This window comes from Xyrauchen texanus, chromosome 1 (genome assembly GCF_025860055.1).
Source record: "Xyrauchen texanus isolate HMW12.3.18 chromosome 1, RBS_HiC_50CHRs, whole genome shotgun sequence".
Lineage (NCBI taxonomy): Eukaryota > Metazoa > Chordata > Actinopteri > Cypriniformes > Catostomidae > Xyrauchen > Xyrauchen texanus.
Window position 1 is genome coordinate 15,975,206 of NC_068276.1, and position 17,434 is coordinate 15,992,639.

Sequence of the window (17,434 nt, forward strand, 5' to 3'; positions counted from 1 at the left end):
AATGCCATGGAGAAGACAGAATTATACATGGTGGTTTATTTACAAGATTAGATTTTTCAACAATTGTTATAACAACAAGAACATGGTGTGCAATAACAGATTAGAATCCATTTCATTACATATAATACATATAGCCAGTACAATTGGACTAGTGGATAAAAGTATTACACTTGTTGAAAACATATTAACAGACTGATATGTGTCGGGGCTCAGGTACTACTACTCCATGTCCTCTTACTTATCATCAGAGCCAAGAAGCAGGGATCAGGTATTGGACACTACATGTGTGAGGGCTCAGGTACTGGACTGACTGATTATTATCCCTATCCCTCCCTCCTCCTTACTCCAATGGGACAATAGACTCCGAAAGATTAGACAAGACACAGCAAATAACCCCAATCTTGTCAATCAATGCTAGTGCCTCACCTTGTTTTGTTGCCATGTGCTCTATGGGCATAGCCCTGCTTTGCAGAATCTGATATTTTCTTCTGACTAAACCGATAACTCTCTCAACATGAATACGCAAATTCGCTATTTTTCTTGTGTCTGCCACCTCATACGCTGACAGCTGTTTTCTCCCCTTGGTAAATGCAGGTATCTGTAGTGAAGCACAGTAAAATCCCACACTATCACCAATATTGAACCCATGGTCTGCTAGGACAATATCTCCAGGTAACAGGTTTTTTAGGAGGCCACTCTCTATTGTGATCTGTTTATCGCTGACTCTCCCTCCCCAGGCACAAGATATGTAATGTGACATAGCCTTGGGGTGCAACACCAATCAGAAATTTTACAGTATGGTGATGCTTGTAGTTTGACCACGTTTGTGCTTGGGCTAGTAAATTAGAGGGCTTCTCAATAAAAACTTCGAAACAGTCAACTATCACAGCAACTTTACATCCAAATGCCTGTCTGAATCCCATTGGCATTGTAGCTTGAAGAACATGTCGCTCTGGCCACTCAATTTGAAATTCCAAACTTTCATGAAGTATGTCAATTACTTTATGCCAAATTCTAGAAGCAGTTGGCAGAGAGATCTTGAACCTGAAAGCTAAATCTTTCAGCAGGAGATTTAGTCTCAGCTTCATCAAAACTAAACTGAACTGTTCAAATTTAGACAGCACAGACATAGGACCACAGCTGATGTAGGGTTTGCATAGCTCAAAAATCTGAATTAAAACTAAGAAGTTGGGAAGCCCCGTGTAGAACATTGTCTTGTCTTCGTTTTTTTCAAAGGACTCCTTGTTGAACTGTGTGTCCAGTGCTTTGGCTCAAAGATCTCCCAGCTCTGTTGTGTTTTGTCTCAGAACATCCTCCATCTTCTCAATGTCATCCATTGTTAGCTCAGTCTGGCATCCGGCATCTACATAGCCTGCAACATATCAGTGGGGAGCATAATTAGTTAATTCATGAATATGAATTATGTGAATTGTTGTGAAGTTATCATTTTGACAACCTTTTTACAAACATGCAAGTTCTCTGGTCCAATTATACAGAGTGATTTTAGTTAATATGAATTATGTGAATTGTTGTGAAGTAATCTTTTTTACAAACATACAAGTTTTCTGGTCAACATGTGTAACAATGAATAATTATTAATAACAATGAATAATAATGCTGGTTACACATCTTAGTACAATAATTTACCTTTATCATTTAATGTCCCATTCCCACTGATCCCCTCTGATTGTGGGTTTGTTGTCAGCTGGCTGCTTCGGTTCTGAGCTTTCGGCTGTCTGCGTCAGATCCGGGCTCTCATCTGTCTGTTGGAGATCCAACATAGCATCTGCACATTCCGACCGTCTTTGTTGGTCTTCCTTGATCTTCATCCTTTGCTCTCGTTTAAGAGACGCCTCTGATTTGGGCTTAGTTTTTTGGTAACCTAGCCCAATCTACCGACTCAACGTCACCCAGAGCGCTAGGGCAACATAAAAAGCCCCAATGAAGTCCATATTAGACTACCGGTAACTTAATAAGCATTACTAAGTAAATGAGCATTTAATGACAACCTAATGCTATATATCACAGACACAAAAAACACGTTGGCTAGCTAACATACCTCCGACGAAGTGGTCGCTGCAGACACGGGCATTAACAGACTCTGCTCCTCCCGACCGCAGACGTACGTTACAAATCCACTTTTTACGGCGTTGTTCTGTGAGCTTTTTACATTTCTCACCTTTATGAGTGACAATCTTCGGTACTCTATAAAAACCCTTTCCCTTTTCTCGATTAGAACAATTGGAGCAGCCGTAAACTACACAAAACATTGGCATTTTGCCAGACGGCAGATCCTCAGCTATTTCACTTCCTGCCCTCCATCTGAATTGCGCGCTCTCGCGATGCAGCAGCGTGACGTCACGTGAAGCCTGCAGCGCTCTATAATACAGCAAACGGAGAATAGGAAAATAACACGTGTTTGCTCCATGGGCTAAACATGAGAAAAACTGCGCCATCTGGTGGACAATGTTTTAAACAATTATTTTGAAGCCAGGGCTGTTGTTTTTCAGACGCCGTGTTAATTTAAAGGAATCTTCTGGGTTCAATACAAGTTAAACTCAATCGACAGCACTTATATCCCATTGTAATTTCGCTGCTGTAATGACGCAACGCTGGTAAACATTATAAGAGATTTTTAATCTCACTAAAATCACGTAGAACAGATTTGATAACACTAATATAATATTAACACAAATAATGTTTATGTCTTGTGGTTATACTTTCGAAATAGTGAGTATTTTAATGTTTACAGACTCACCACATTCACTAACATTGTTAGTGCCTCACTGCTCCTTATTGCGTTTCTAGATAAATAGGATGAATCAAGTCGTTTCCTTGTCAAAATCAGTCGGGTAACATCTTTTTAAGATATTTAATGTCCATGGCTTATTGTGCACCAAGTAAATGTATATCCTCATCCCAAGCCTCACAATAAACATAACACAAAGACCTCAATCTGCACTTCACAGACAAACGCTCAATTAAGCACATCGAGGTACGGGACAGGTCTGTATTTGGTGTATATTCAGACTTTGCCCTTTGAAGTCGCCCATCAAACTACTTCAGCAATGTTTATTCCCCCAAGGATACATTGTGAATGCTAAACGCATTCGATCAAATTCAAAACACCCACAGAAGACAAATTGTCACAGAAGCGGACTGTCACAGACAGTCTGCTCTCAAATGGGATTGACGCTCCGCCGCCTCCGAATCCTGATTGGCTGGTTCGAGAAACGCGCTGACGTTGACGCTTCACAGCTGATTCATATTTGAAAGGGAGCGCGGGAATGGGAACTGGCTGAGCTTTAAAACAACCGGGCGAGCATCTGTCTGTACGCTGGACTTGCCAGTCATTCGGTAGTGTCCGCGTCGTTCAACAGCCTAGAGCAACGGTGTTAGGTGTTTATGTTGCTGAACGACCGCAGAGTTTTGATCAACTGTTGTTTAATGGTATAAAGGAGACCAAAAAGCCCACAAGGATGTTTGAGGTAAGTTAACGTGTTTATATTTTGTTTGCTTTGAAGTGCCACTTTTTTTTTTTTCATATTTTGGACTATTATTCCCATTTATTTATTTTGGCTCCACACTAAAAGCTAGTTTAAACGTTCATGGTGTTTTAATGCGGAGCTTGTCTTGTACGGGTAATTGTCAAAGTTGCGTTATTTATGTAGCACTCTTGAAATAAAACTGAGTTGTGCTGCACAATAAGGTTAATTTTAACACTTACAATTTCCCAAATAATACGTTTCCACGTTTATTGTACAAGAGAACTCTTCTTGCTGGCAGTTTATTTAGCACTGCATCATTCTCTGTTTTTAAGTGGCCTACTTTTTTTTTTTTTCTTCTAGACCAGTCAAGATAACCTGCTGCTGTTCCCCACTGAAGGCCAGAATGAGCCTCTCCTCCCTGAGGGTTTGGGCACTGTTAGTCACTCCCTTGCTGAGGCCTTGCTTCCCCTGGTTGAGTCTCCATCTACCCCTGAGAACCCCTGGCTGTGCTCCACCCGCTACAAGACCGAACTGTGCAGCCGCTACGCTGAGGCCGGTACCTGCAAGTATGCCGAACGCTGCCAGTTTGCTCATGGCCTGCATGATCTTCATGTCCCTTCCCGCCATCCTAAGTACAAAACCGAGCTGTGTTATACCTTCCATACTGCCAGTTACTGTGTCTATGGCACACGTTGTCTGTTTGTGCACAACCTCGAAGAGCAGAGGAATGTGCGCCCACGCCGCAGGAATGTGCCATGCCGTACATATCGTGCCTACGGGGTTTGCCCCTTTGGCACTAGATGCCATTTCCTGCACATTGAGGGTGGCTCTGTATCATCTGACAGCGCAGACAAAGAGAGAGCCTGGCAACCTCAATCACGCACGCAAGAGTGGAAGCCTCGTGGTGCCTTGTGTCATACCTTCAGTGCTTTTGGTTTCTGTCTCTATGGCACCCGTTGCCAGTTCCAGCATGGGCTCCCCAATTCGATCAAAGGTTTAGACTTGAACCACACACCCTGGCCTCCCCTAATGCAAAATGGTGGATCCCTTTCACCTGCTTCGGACTCATGCTCTTCACCGTCTCCACCTTCCTTATCACCAGCATCTGCGTTGGCCTCTCCGGTTTATCCTGATGGCTCCGGTCCGACCACACCTTCATCAGTGGGAGCGGTGGCCAATAATGCCTTCATGTTCAGCAGCCAGCATCTGAATGACCTTCTGCTACCTCTGGCCTTCAGACTCCAGCAGCTGGAGAAAGCTGCCAGTTCTGTCCCTCAAGGTGTTCTGGACTGACCCCTGCTATTGTGAGGCCTGTGGGGTGACAAAATACCAGACATGGTGCCCGGAGTTGGTGTTAACGTGTGACTGTGCTGAACTGGTTTTTATTTTTTTATAAATTTTGTATAGGGTCCCTTTGCTTTTACCTGCCTTTTTGAGAGTTTAGTATCAAATTACTGTTTATTCTCCAAGTCTGTCATGTACTTAAGAGATGCCACTTTTTTTTGTGTGTGTGTGTGTGTGTGTGTGTGTGTGTGTGTGTGTGTGTGTGTGTGTGTGTGTGTGTGTGTGTGTGTTATGATATGAATGTTTTTAACGTATGACTTTTTAAATTTTAACCATTTTAAATTATTTGAAAACTTCAGCATTCTTTGCTCTCAATAAAACCAAAAAAAGAAACTGTGTGTTCTGTTTTTATTAGAACTAATACAGAACCTTGAGTTCTCTAGTTGTGATGCCAACCATATTGTAAAATTAAGTTCCTGTGTTTACCTGTTTGGTCCTGAATTTTTCATGCTAAATTAGTTATTTTAAAGGCTGTGTAGAAGGGATGCAATTTTAGTTATTTTGGAGGAACGCCTTTTAACAATTCCGCAATTATTCGGTTTGGCTCAAATCAAATGGGTGACACTTTAAAATAAGGTTCTGGTTGTAGACTTAATTTAATAAGCTGTATTAAAAGAAATACCTAATGCACAAATTAACGACTAGATTTTTTTTTATGCTATGCTGGAGTGTGCTAAATATACTGCTATTAATATGATACAATTAATTTATTCAGTTTTCCTGAACAACTGCTGGGCAGTGACATGATTCTAATTGCCTGTTGTCTATTTCTGGTCTCGAGACGAAAGTTAACTTTCCAAACGAGAGATCTAGAGAACAACAATTCAAGTTACTGTGGAATGAAGCTCAGGCTCAACTTGTGCAGTTGCTGGCTTTCATAACTCTGTGGTATTTAACTAACCTCTGACCATAGTTTGTCATCTACACACTCCGGTGAGGCACTGTCAGTGATGGGCACAAATACATGAAAATGCATTTAAAAGTACCTCCGTTTAAATGTATCAAAACAATACATTTATCAAAATACAATATTTTATATATTGAAAAATTGGCCATTCAAAGAAGTATCACTATTGGTCTGAAATCATCTTATGTAGGCTTGGTTCCCAGAGGAGAACGAAACAGTGCATATAATCGCTATGGGACACCGTCCGAGTGTCACGTCATCAGAAACCTTTATACCAGTGGTTCTAAACCCTGTCCTGGAGCCCCCCAACACTGCACATCTTGTATATCTCCCTATTCTGACACCCAATTCAGGTCCAATTAGTGAAGTCAACAAACTCGCAGTGCCAGAACAAGGCAAAGCATATGTAACCATTCATGCTCCTCAAAGAGGGAATGAGAGAGCCTGAAAATTATAGATGTAGAAATGACTCAAACGATGTCTTAACACAAACTTTGAATATCTTGGCACAAAATCCAATCATTGACTCCCTTAACTCTTTCCCCGCCAGCGTTTTAAAAAAAAAGTTGCCAGCCACCGCCAGGGTTTTTGACGATTTTCGCTAAATTTTAATGGCCCGCAGAATATTTTCTTCCATGAATATATGAAGATGCTATATATATCAAAATAAAGATCTGGGCCTCTGCTTTTAGGCAAAAAAAAAAAAAACGATTTTATTTTATCTTCATTTGTTCTTTTTTTATTGCGACTTGAACAGAGGTAGGTTTTGTCAAAAAACAACATTTCAGACAAAAAGCTGATAAAAAGGCATGTTTATGTCTGATATTTTGAGCTTCTCATACTCCACTTCTTCATGTTTGAGACGATCGCAGTCTGTTTCTTTGATCAAAGAGTTCCGTACTCTTTCAAAACATGCGGAGGGGTCTTCCTTACCGTATAACACCTAAAACACGGAAACCCGGAAAATTCCGGGTTTGGCGGGGAAGCGTTTTTTCATAAAACACGGAAAATTCCGTGTTTGGCGGGGAAAGGGTTAAACAATGCCAATGCCACTAGCAGTGCCTTCTTCGGAGTCAAAACGTATCAATAACTGTTGTCAAGGGCTGGAACGGATCACCCAAGAGCACCTCTAATACAACGAATAAATCCTATCATGGAACGCGGACAGAACAAAAAGGTCTAAGCCTGCGCATAAAGTGAGAAACAAGAGAATGTTTACTGACAGAGACTCCATTGATAAGCGCATGTTCAGCCGCTATAGTGGCAACATGAACTTAAGCGTTGCCGGGGCAACCACGGACCCGAAATACTTCTGCAAAAATTCAGCACTGTACCGACAGGGCAGTGAACTAGATTTTTCACTTTGCACTGTATATCAAGAAGAAAAACTATGCCATTTAAATGTATATAGCCTCCTTGTTGATGGCGCTCTAGCATTTAGAATGTTATCAACCACAGTGGGGGATAACCCATTATTCAAAAGTGCCTGAGACACTTGCCTGAGACAACATGTTCGCTCTGACTGGAACCTCCCAAGGCATCTTTTCCAGGACAGAGATCAAAGGCGAAAACCATACTTGAGATTGCTAATACGGCACCACTAACAGAAGTCGAACCCGATCTTCCCGAACCCTCTGCAGAACTGCACGAAGCAGACCGATTGTTGGAAATGCGTAAAGATGTGCTCTCGGCCACTGATGCATCAGTGCATCGATGCCCAATGGTGCATGGGGGCGAGAGAGAAAACCAGAGGGGGACAGTGCGAACAGGTCCAATTCTTCTCTGCTGAACCTCCTCCAGATTTGTTCCATAATCTGAGGATGTAACGTCCACTCTCCAGGCGTCAGACCCTGTCTTGACAGGAGATCCGCCCCCAAGTTCAATTGGCCTGGAACATGTACATTGTACATGTACATTGGCCTGGATACATTTTTTCCCCATACTGATGGTTGATGTGAACATCTGGCACCAACAATCATCCTTGTGATTATCTAATCAGCCAATCGTATGGAAGCAGTGCATACAATCTTGCAGATACGGGTCAGGAGCTTCAGTTAATGTTCACATCAACCATCAGAATAGGAAAAAAATGTGTTCTCAGTGTTTTGGAGCATGGGATGATTGTTTGTGCCAGATGGGCTGGTCTGAATATTTCTGTAACTGCTGATCTCCTGGGATTTACACTTACAACAGGCTCTAGGATTAATGGTGCCAAAACCAAAAAGCATCCACTGAGCAGCAGTTCTGTGGACGGAAATTCCTTGTTGATGAGAGAGGTCAACAGAGAATGGCCAGACTGTTTCGAACTGACAAAGTCTACAGTAACTCTGATAACCACACTGTACAATTGTGGAAGAAAAATATAATCTCAGAATGCTGTTCTGAGATGTGGGTTGGCGCTGTTTGACAGCATGAGAGGGACATACACAGTATTTGGCAGGTGGTTTTAATGTTGTGACTGATCTGTGTGTGTGTGTGTGTGTGTGTGTATATATATATATATATATATATATACATATGTATATGAATTTGTGAAGTTTCATAATTTTGTAACTCTATGTTGTCTATTTGATCTATTCTGCAGTGAATGTATCATACCTTGATGGAACCTGAAGGAACAGGTGATTTCCAACTATCTGAATTTTGAGGGGGTTTTCTTCCTCTTAATTTTTTTTTTTTTTTTGGACTGACTGACTGACTTTTGAAACTGCAGGTTATATGTTGACAGATTTTTTCTGTGCCAGCTTTTGCATCCACATTAGTTGTCAGAGTAACAATGCAAATTTGCATATGTTTACTATGCTTGAGTGTTTGCCACATTTAATGTTTTGCGATTTGTTTACTGCCCTCATGAATATCATCAAATATTAAAGGAAAAGTTCACCCAAAAATGTACATTCTCTCATCGTTTACTCACCCTCAAGCCATTCTAGATGTGTATGACTTTCTTTCTTCAGTAGAACACACATGAGGATTTTTAGAAACATATCTTAGATCTGTAGGTCCATACAGTGCAAGTGAATGGTGATCAGACCTTTTGTAGCTCTAAAAAGGACATAAAGGAAACATAAAAGTGAACAATATGACTCCAGTGTTTAAATCCACATCTTCTGAAGCAATATAATAGATTTACTCTAAATCTCCACTTTAACTTTCACTTTCAGATCTGGAAGTGAAACTAAACCACATGTGAATTTCAGATGTGGAAGTGGAGATTTATAGTAAAAAAAGGACTTAAATATTGATCTGTTTCTCACCCACACCTATTATATTCCTTCTGAAGATGTGGATTTTTGTTTTCTTTATGTGATTTTTGGAGCTTCAAAGTTCTGGCCACTATTCACTCTCATTTAATACATTCGTCACAGACAATGACTTAAAAAAGGGGTTAGATGGCATGTGCAGTTTTTGTTGCTTCTAGAGTTTACAGCTGTCCCGTTTTAGCCGGGACATCCTGTATTTTGACAGAAATTATGGTGTTCCATTTGGAATGCCTATTGTCCTGTATTTTAGCAGGCAGCAAAATGTCCTGGATTGAAGGCTTTTTGTCCTGTATTAAAGCATAAAAGGGTCAGACATTGAGACTCTTGAAGAGGACCCCTGTCCTCTATTGAACTGCTCAAAATGAGACATTCAATACCATATTGCGTTGCGTTGGCTCTCAGCCGGTGTGTGTCATAGCCCCTTCTCGTGGCTGCATTACCACTTCAAGGTGTGCATTATTTTTCAGTAATTCCAAGGTCCTTTGTCAATTATTCCTTATTTTGCAGGTGGGTAAAGCCAATATCTGTATTATTTTAAAAGCGGTTTGCTCTGCTTTTGCTGCCCTGTAACATATACATGACATATGGGTGCATTCCATTCAGAAGTGACCATCCCTATGCTCTATTCCCCTCATAGACTTTACCCATCCTCTGTTGGGGGGCTGAAAGGTGTAATAAAATAGTCATTGTGAACTCACTTTTATTTATTTAAAATTCTCATGTAAAGTTCCAACAGTGTAGCCATCATTATTGTTTACACTTACGCAGTCTATGTCTTTTCATTGCAACACCTGACGAAATACCCATAGTGCACAACAAATGATGAAAAAAGCACATTAACTCTGATCTACCTGGATTTAATGCCTTTTTTAGTCCCGTTAAGACTACAATAGCCTAAACGGATTTGAGCCAGACAGGCCAAAACTATTTAGATTTTTTTTTTTCTTCTGCCTGTGTGAACATGGCCCAAGTGATTCTATATAATCACATGTTGGCAAAAGTTATGATTTCTCTTATGTACCAAAAATGTCTATTCTTTTTAGTAGCCACTGCTGTTCAGTCTCTATCAGATGATCTGCTGAAGTATTACCAACACATAACCAGAGCAATTTTAGGAGAGGACCCACATCTCATGAAGGTATTCTTTGTTTCACTAAATCATTCATGTAAATCTTCTATAGAGTAAACACTACTGCACAATGTGTTCTCTTGCTAATATTTTTAATTCTTCTTCTTTTCCCAACAGGTGGCTTTGTTAGACATTCAATCCAATTCGAAGATTGCTGCCCTTTTGCCTTATTTTGTTTATGTCATCAGTGGGGTATGCCACTTTTGTACAAAATGTACATGCGTGTTCTGCTTCATCGTTTTAAGTCCATTCGACCAAGAAACACAATTTGAGTTTAATGCACTAAAGTAAAAGGGAAAGTCTCAGCTTTCTTATCTCGGCATTGGTAAGATATAACAATCATTTACATGTCACCTGGGACTTTCCTTCTTACTTTAGTGCATGTGCTTCTGGGTCAAAGTGACTCGAAATGACTCGATTTATAGATATTTGAAATAAATTCAATAGCTTTACTCAGTGTAAATGTTTACTGAAATAATTATTTCATAATTACCCAAAAATGAGAATACTCTCATGGATACACCCAGATGTGTATGATTTTCTTTCTTCAGCAGAACACAAATGAAGACTTCTAAAAGAATATTTCAGCTCTGTAGGTCCATACAATGCAAGTGAATGGTTGACAGAACTTTGAAGCTATAAAAAGGATAGAAAGGCAGCATAAAAGTAATCCATTTGACTCTAGTGTTTAAATCCATGACGTATGAAGCGATATGATAGGTGTGAGTGAGCAACAGATCAATATTTAAGTCATTTTTTTCACTATGAATCTCCACTTTCACATTCTTCTTTTGGCAGTTCGCATTTTTTTGCATATAACCACATACTGGGCAGGGAAGAAAATTTATCGTAAAAAAATAACTTATATATTGGTCTGTTTCTCACCCACATCTATCATATCGCTTCTGAAGACATGGATTTAACCACTGGAGTCGCATGGATTACTTTTATGCTGCATTTATTTTCTTCTTTGGAGCTTCAAAGTTCTGACCACCATTCACTTGTATTGTATGGACCTACAGAGCTGAAATATTCTTCTAAAAATCACAACTTGTGTTCTGCTTTAGAGAGAAAGTCATACACATCTGGGTTGGCATGAGGGAGTAAATGATGAGAGAATTTTTATTTTTGGGTGAACTATCCCTTTAGCATGCTCTTATTATTTTGTGACTGTTTATCTGAGAGTTGCTATTCTTCTTGTAGGACACATGGTGATCTTGTGAGTGAGTTGTACCACCAGATCCTTCTGTACCTGCAAAAAGTTCTCTCTGATACGTTTAGGCCTCTGTGTTCCCACTATGGAGTTGTGGTGGGCCTGCATCCTCTCGGCTGGAAGGTAAATCCTGTCATTTAGTCATTGGCTCAACTGATTCGCTAAAGTCATTCACCATTGAAACAATGGAATTGAGCAAGTGTATGATTTGTTCACTTAAAAGATTTGTTTTAAAAACACTGATTTGAAAGGTTCAAAACAGAGTATTGAGAGCAGCGGTTCAATACAAGTTAAGCTCAATCGACAGCATTTGTGGCATAATGTTGTTTACCACAAAAAAGTATTTTGTCTCATCCCTTCTGTTCTTTAAAAAAAAGAATACGAGAAATCGAGATTACAGTGTGGCACTTACAATGGAAATGAATTGGGCCAATTTGTGGAGGGATCTAAGGCAGAAATGTGAAGCTTATAATTTTGTAAAAGCACTGTAAACCAGATATGCATGTATTTATTTATATATATATATATATATATATATATATATATATATATATATATATATATATATATAAGAAAACGAGGAGCAAGTCCAAATAAATTGTGGTAATCAACATAATGCCACAAATGCTGTCGATTGAGCTTAACATGTATTGAACCCTGAATATTCCCTTAAATATTGGCCAGGCTGAATCAGCCAACAAAGTGAAGTAAATCTGAAGTAACAAGGTTCAAGTTTTTTCAACTATTTAGGTAAACAGTTATAATAACTAAGAACTCAAAATAAACTCAAGTAAGAATGTTAATAAAAAAAATAATCAAGAAATAAATTAAGAACATTTGATTGGTTTTCTTTATAATAAAGCATTGAGTGTTTTTCTATTTAATAATGTTGTTTGATTAATATTAACAACATAACAGACAGACACTGCAAGGTCTAGTGCTGAGATTTGGTATTTTGACCAAATACTTTGTTCGGCAATGGAGGAGTCAGGAGACAGCGAAGCAGGCTCTCTCTCTCTGCCGCAGACCGACACATGACCATGTCCCCACGCCACATGCCCCCACCGCTGACTCAGGCCAGGGCAACATCCGGCCTGCCTACTCCACCCCCCCCCCCCCCCCATTTCTGGACAGAAAGTCAGCCACAACAATCTGCGCCCCCGGCCTGTGGACCACCTTGAATTTAAAGGGCTAGAGAGCCAGATACCAGATATCCGCGCGTTAGTATCCTTCATGCGGTGGAGCCACTGCAGAGGGGCGTGATCGGAGCAGAGGGTGAAGGCACGCCACAGCAGGTAGTAGCAGAGCGTCAGAACAGCCAGACACTCCTTCTCGATGGTGCTATATTTTGTCTCCCTGAAGGAGAGCTTGTGAATAATAAAAAGCACTGGCCGTTCCTCCCCTCGACCTCCTGTGAAAGCACTGTGCCCTGCCCCCTGTCAGATGCATCAGTCTGCAAAATAAAGGGGAGAGAGAAATCAGGTGCATGTAAAAGTGGCCCCCAACACAGTGCGGAATTTACCTTAAGGAAGGCCTGTTGGCATGACTCTGTCCACTGGACCGGATCGGGAGCCTCCTTTTTAGTAAGAATAAAAAAAGAATAACTAGGCACAAACCTTCGGTAGTAGCCAGCCAGCCCCAAAAACTGCCTTACCCCCGTTTTGGTCTTGGGTCCCAGGCAGGCTGTGATCGCTGCGTTTTGTCAACCTGTGGACGCACCTGCCCGTGACCCAAGTGGTACCCCAGATACCTAACTTCCACCCACCCAATTGCACACTTCTTCGGGTTGGCCGTGAGTCCCTCCCGCCTCAGCGCTCTCAGGACGGTCCTCAGATGTTGCATATGCCGCCATACGCCATGTGTGGTCTGAGGATCTTGTCTATGAGGTGCTGAAATGTGGCTGGGGCTCCAAACAAACCGAACGGAAGTGTCACAAACTGGTGTAATCCGAATGGTGTGGAAAAAACGTTTTTTTCTCGGGACATTGGAGTTTATTGGGATCTGCCAATATCCCTTTGCTAAGTCCAGGGTCGAGTAAAATTGAGCCGCGCCCAACTGATCGAGTAACTCATCAATTCACGGCATTGGATAAGCGGCAAATTTGGACACCGCGTTCACTTTCCGGTAGTCAACACATAAACCGACCGAGCCATCGCTCTTCGGTACCAGAACTACCGGGCTGGCCCAATCCCTGTACGACTCTTGTATTACGCCCATTTGAGCATTGCCTCTAATTCTTCCCTAACAACTTTTTTCTTGTGCTCAGGAAGACGATGGGGCGGCTACGAACGACCACACCAGGGGTGGTCTCGATATGGTGTTCTATGAGGTTAGTGCGACCGGGCAGGGGAGAAAATACGTCTGCGAACTCCGCTTGCAGTCTCGCAACATCTGTCAGCTGCGACAGTGAAAGGTGGTCTCCGCAAGGGACCATGCACAAAGCGTTGGTGGATCGAGGTTTGAGAACAACCTGTATCTACCAAAACTTGATGTGTTACCCCCTTCACCCTTACCGGTATACGATACATTCCTGCCCGATCGGGGGCAGCCTGTGGAGTGTCGGGGATCCGAACCAGTGACCCCACCTTCATCACTGGATACCGCTCCTGGCTGTGTCCGGTTTCCCCGCAGCTCAAGAAGACCGGCCCAGGTCCTTCCGCACTCGTGGGGGCGGGCTCGCCAACCTGGGGGGGATAGCGGAGACATGGGGGTTTGAAGGGGCAGACAAGGGAAGGGTCCTCTAGACCGGGGTTGGGTCTGATTGGTTTTCAGAGGCGGGCCTCTGAGAAGCCGGAATTGGGCGGGAGTGAGGGGAACGGGGGGTGGGGTGGGCACGACACAGGGGGTGGAGAGAGAGAGGTAGAGATACTGCTTCTCCGCCTCCTGGGAACGGCGCCATGTAGTCCCCTGCCAGCTGGACGGCTCCATCCAACGACACCAGGCGGTGGCACTGGACCCACTCAGACATGCCTCGGGGATGTTGGGAGATGAACTGCTCTTGTACCACCATGTCGACCACTTCCACGACTTCGCGGGTTCCCCCCCACCAACAGCCATTTCCGGCAGGCGTCATGGAGCTGCTGCGCGAAAGCGAACAGGCAGCCGTCCTTCCCAGAACTCAATGAGTCGGCAGCTGACATAGTGCTGTTTGGGCATTGTAAAGTTTACATATGTGGCTGGCACATTCAGATGCATTTAAGCCCTGTTCACACCACAGACGGCATGTCACTAGACTTTGCGATCTGTATCGCTGGTGGGCGTTCCTACTACTGCCACCATTCTAACGTTACTGGTGGACTGCACAATTGGCCATAGTAGCGTTTGAAATGCTGTTTACAGATGATACTGCCAATAAAACTAAAATATCATACTAATTTGACAAGGAATCTTATATAAAAGAGCGTTTTATATAACCTGCAGCAGTGCTTAATGCATCATTTCATTAAACAACACGAACGTTATATGAATCAAACTCACTCAGAATGCCGAAACTGTTTTCCATGCATCATTTTATAAGGCCATTTCTATGTATGTGGTTAAACACAAATTATATAGAACAGTGAAACTGCTCACAGAAACTTTGAACTTTTCCGTCTTGCCTGCACTCGTGTTGAATCCAGTATCGCACACTCACCCTGCCTGGAGACGGATGACGTAAGTTGGTAGTTCACTCTCATTGGTAGTCGCTTGCGAATGTCACTCGTCATTTGCATAAAGTTGACATTTTCTCAACTTGTCTTGTAGCTCCCCACGGCGATCTCTGTTGCCAACGGTCACGAGAGCTTGTGTCGCCGGAAGCCGCTGTGCTCTCATTGAAAATGAATGAGATAGTGTCACTGCCGATGTGAATGGGGCTTTACACTAGACCACGTTTTTGCCTTGAATGCCTCTCAAACCACTTTCTGAGGTGCAAGAGGTGACCAAGTGTAAATACCCCCTTTTATACACCTGTTTGCAAGCACTCAACTGCTTTTACATAAAAACCTTGTCTGACAGCCATTTTAACCATGCAGCACATCCGCATGACCGCATTTACTGCAAGGCACGAGCGCTCATCTTCTGATTGCTTCTCAGTTCCTCCGGTCGATCGCCTACTCAGCAAGACAAAAAGCACCATGAAAGAAGTGACAGACCAAGCGTTTGAAAGCAACCAGTGGAGAACACTCACCTGGTCTCAGTCCCCCTCCTGAACCCCTCTCTGAACCCCCTCTCGGCACTGCGAGCAATCTACAAGCTGGCGGAGCTGGTTGCCCATGGGAAGACTGGACCCCTATCTCTCTTCCTGCCATGTACTGTGAGCTGTACTACTTTTTTGGAGACAGTCTGGCTGTACTTTTCAGCACTGACCCACCACTAGGTGGCGCTCCACCTACGGGTTCTTGCCAACCACTAAATGGCAGGAAGGAGCCAGCGAGTGGTGCCACCAATCTGGAGAGTACACGCAAGATGCCCCAACTCACTGCCAAAATGAACATCTGCAAGATGTAAGCCCACGCACAGAACTGCATCCACCCAGTCTGGCTGCTACCGCTCCTGGGAGGTATTAATTAGGAATTAAACCACTGAAATGTGAAGGGTCAATTCACGTTATGTTGATCGAATGCATTTTAACCGCACCTTTCTCAACGTGGCCTCTTTTGTCCCTGTCTGCAGATCTCTTGCCCGATCTTCCTCCTCATCCTCTGTCTCACATTCCAGATCCTCTTCATCACATCAAGGCCGTTCATCAAGCCAATCCCGAGACATTTAACTTGACCCCAGTGACGTGCCACCATTAAAAATGATGAAATTAATGAACAAATTCTTTGATCTAGACATTCAAGGTGTTTATTTCTAGGAAATAATGGCTAACCCCAGCAATTTTTTTACTCTAAGGCTTATTTACTGTAACCCTTCTGAGTCATATTCATTCAGGCTTGGTATAAAAACAGTTATGTCAGCATCTACGGCCGGTAGTATAATAGATCCCAGAGAGTATAATAGAACCTGCTGCCAAAATGTCCCATAGATCCCAGTTTATATTTACTGTGTTATATTTATAGCTGGGTGAAGCTGAAAAGCTAATTCTATACAACTGCATTATGTGTGTGTATGAGTGACTAGCCACAAAGGACTATCTCAGTTTTGTTTTGGTAATTTAATAATTTTTTGTAATGTGGGCCTGTAAAACAAATACATTATGAAATGTAGTTACATGGTATTTGTATTGTTTTCTATGATAATTATGTAGACCTATTAATACTCCTGTCATTTTCAAAAATTCAATTACTCACACTCGTATGATTTTCCTGTACATTGTAATGAATGTCAAATCCTGTATTTTCAATGGGAGTGGATAGTGCTTCTCTTTATTATTAATAGGGGCCCAAAAGTTTTAAGTAGTTCATGTGTCATATTTCAAGTCTGCTGGCATGATAGGTTTTGCTGAGAAACAGCCAGACAAAAGTAATTTTGCTGTAAAGATTTTGATGTCCATTGCACGTTTATGTTTTATATATTACTCAAAAATGTTACTTAATAAATACGTTTAAATCAACACATTTGTATAATTTTGGAGCAAAATCCTGAATCTGTATCATTTTAAATGAATGTTAAGCGTTCTCTTTTAGATATTTTGCTAGATTCTAATAAGGAAAATATAACCAAAAATAACATTTAAAAAGTGAATATGTTTACGACATCATTGAGGAGAGCTCATTCTGCAAACTTATTATTTAACAGGTCAATATTTGGTTTTGGAAGCCCATTTTCTGCCAGAAAAGAAATTGTGCGTAATTGTGTGTAAGTTGTAATTATAAGATAGAAATGTATACTTTTGAGATAAAAGGTAATTAATAATAATAAAAAAAAAAGATTAGAGAAAAATTCATAATTTTAAGATAAAAAGTTAATATTTTTATCTTAAAAAAAAAAGACTTATGATATAAAGTAAAAATTATAAGATAAAAGGACAATTATTAGATAAAAAGTCACAATTGTGAGATATTAAGTCAGAATTGTGATAGCAAGTCAAAATTATGATATATTAAATCAGAATTATGAGATATTAAGTCAGAGTTATGATAAAAAGACAAAATTATAAGATAAAAG

At 41.5% G+C, this 17,434-nt stretch overlaps 1 long non-coding RNA gene and 1 pseudogene across 1 annotated transcript; one reads left to right on the top strand and one right to left on the bottom strand.

Annotated features, from left to right (window-relative positions):
• Positions 1-258: 258 nt before the first annotated feature.
• On the bottom strand, positions 259-2,275 carry LOC127657272 (uncharacterized). Its single transcript, XR_007972265.1, has 3 exons — positions 2,060-2,275; positions 1,648-1,918; positions 259-1,372 (listed from the first exon to the last, which is right to left on the bottom strand). It is a non-coding gene; the product is annotated as an uncharacterized LOC127657272 (long non-coding RNA).
• A 1,070-nt stretch (positions 2,276-3,345) lies between these two features.
• Positions 3,346-4,796, top strand: LOC127657190 (mRNA decay activator protein ZFP36L2-like; annotated as a pseudogene).
• The last annotated feature ends 12,638 nt before the right edge of the window (positions 4,797-17,434 follow it).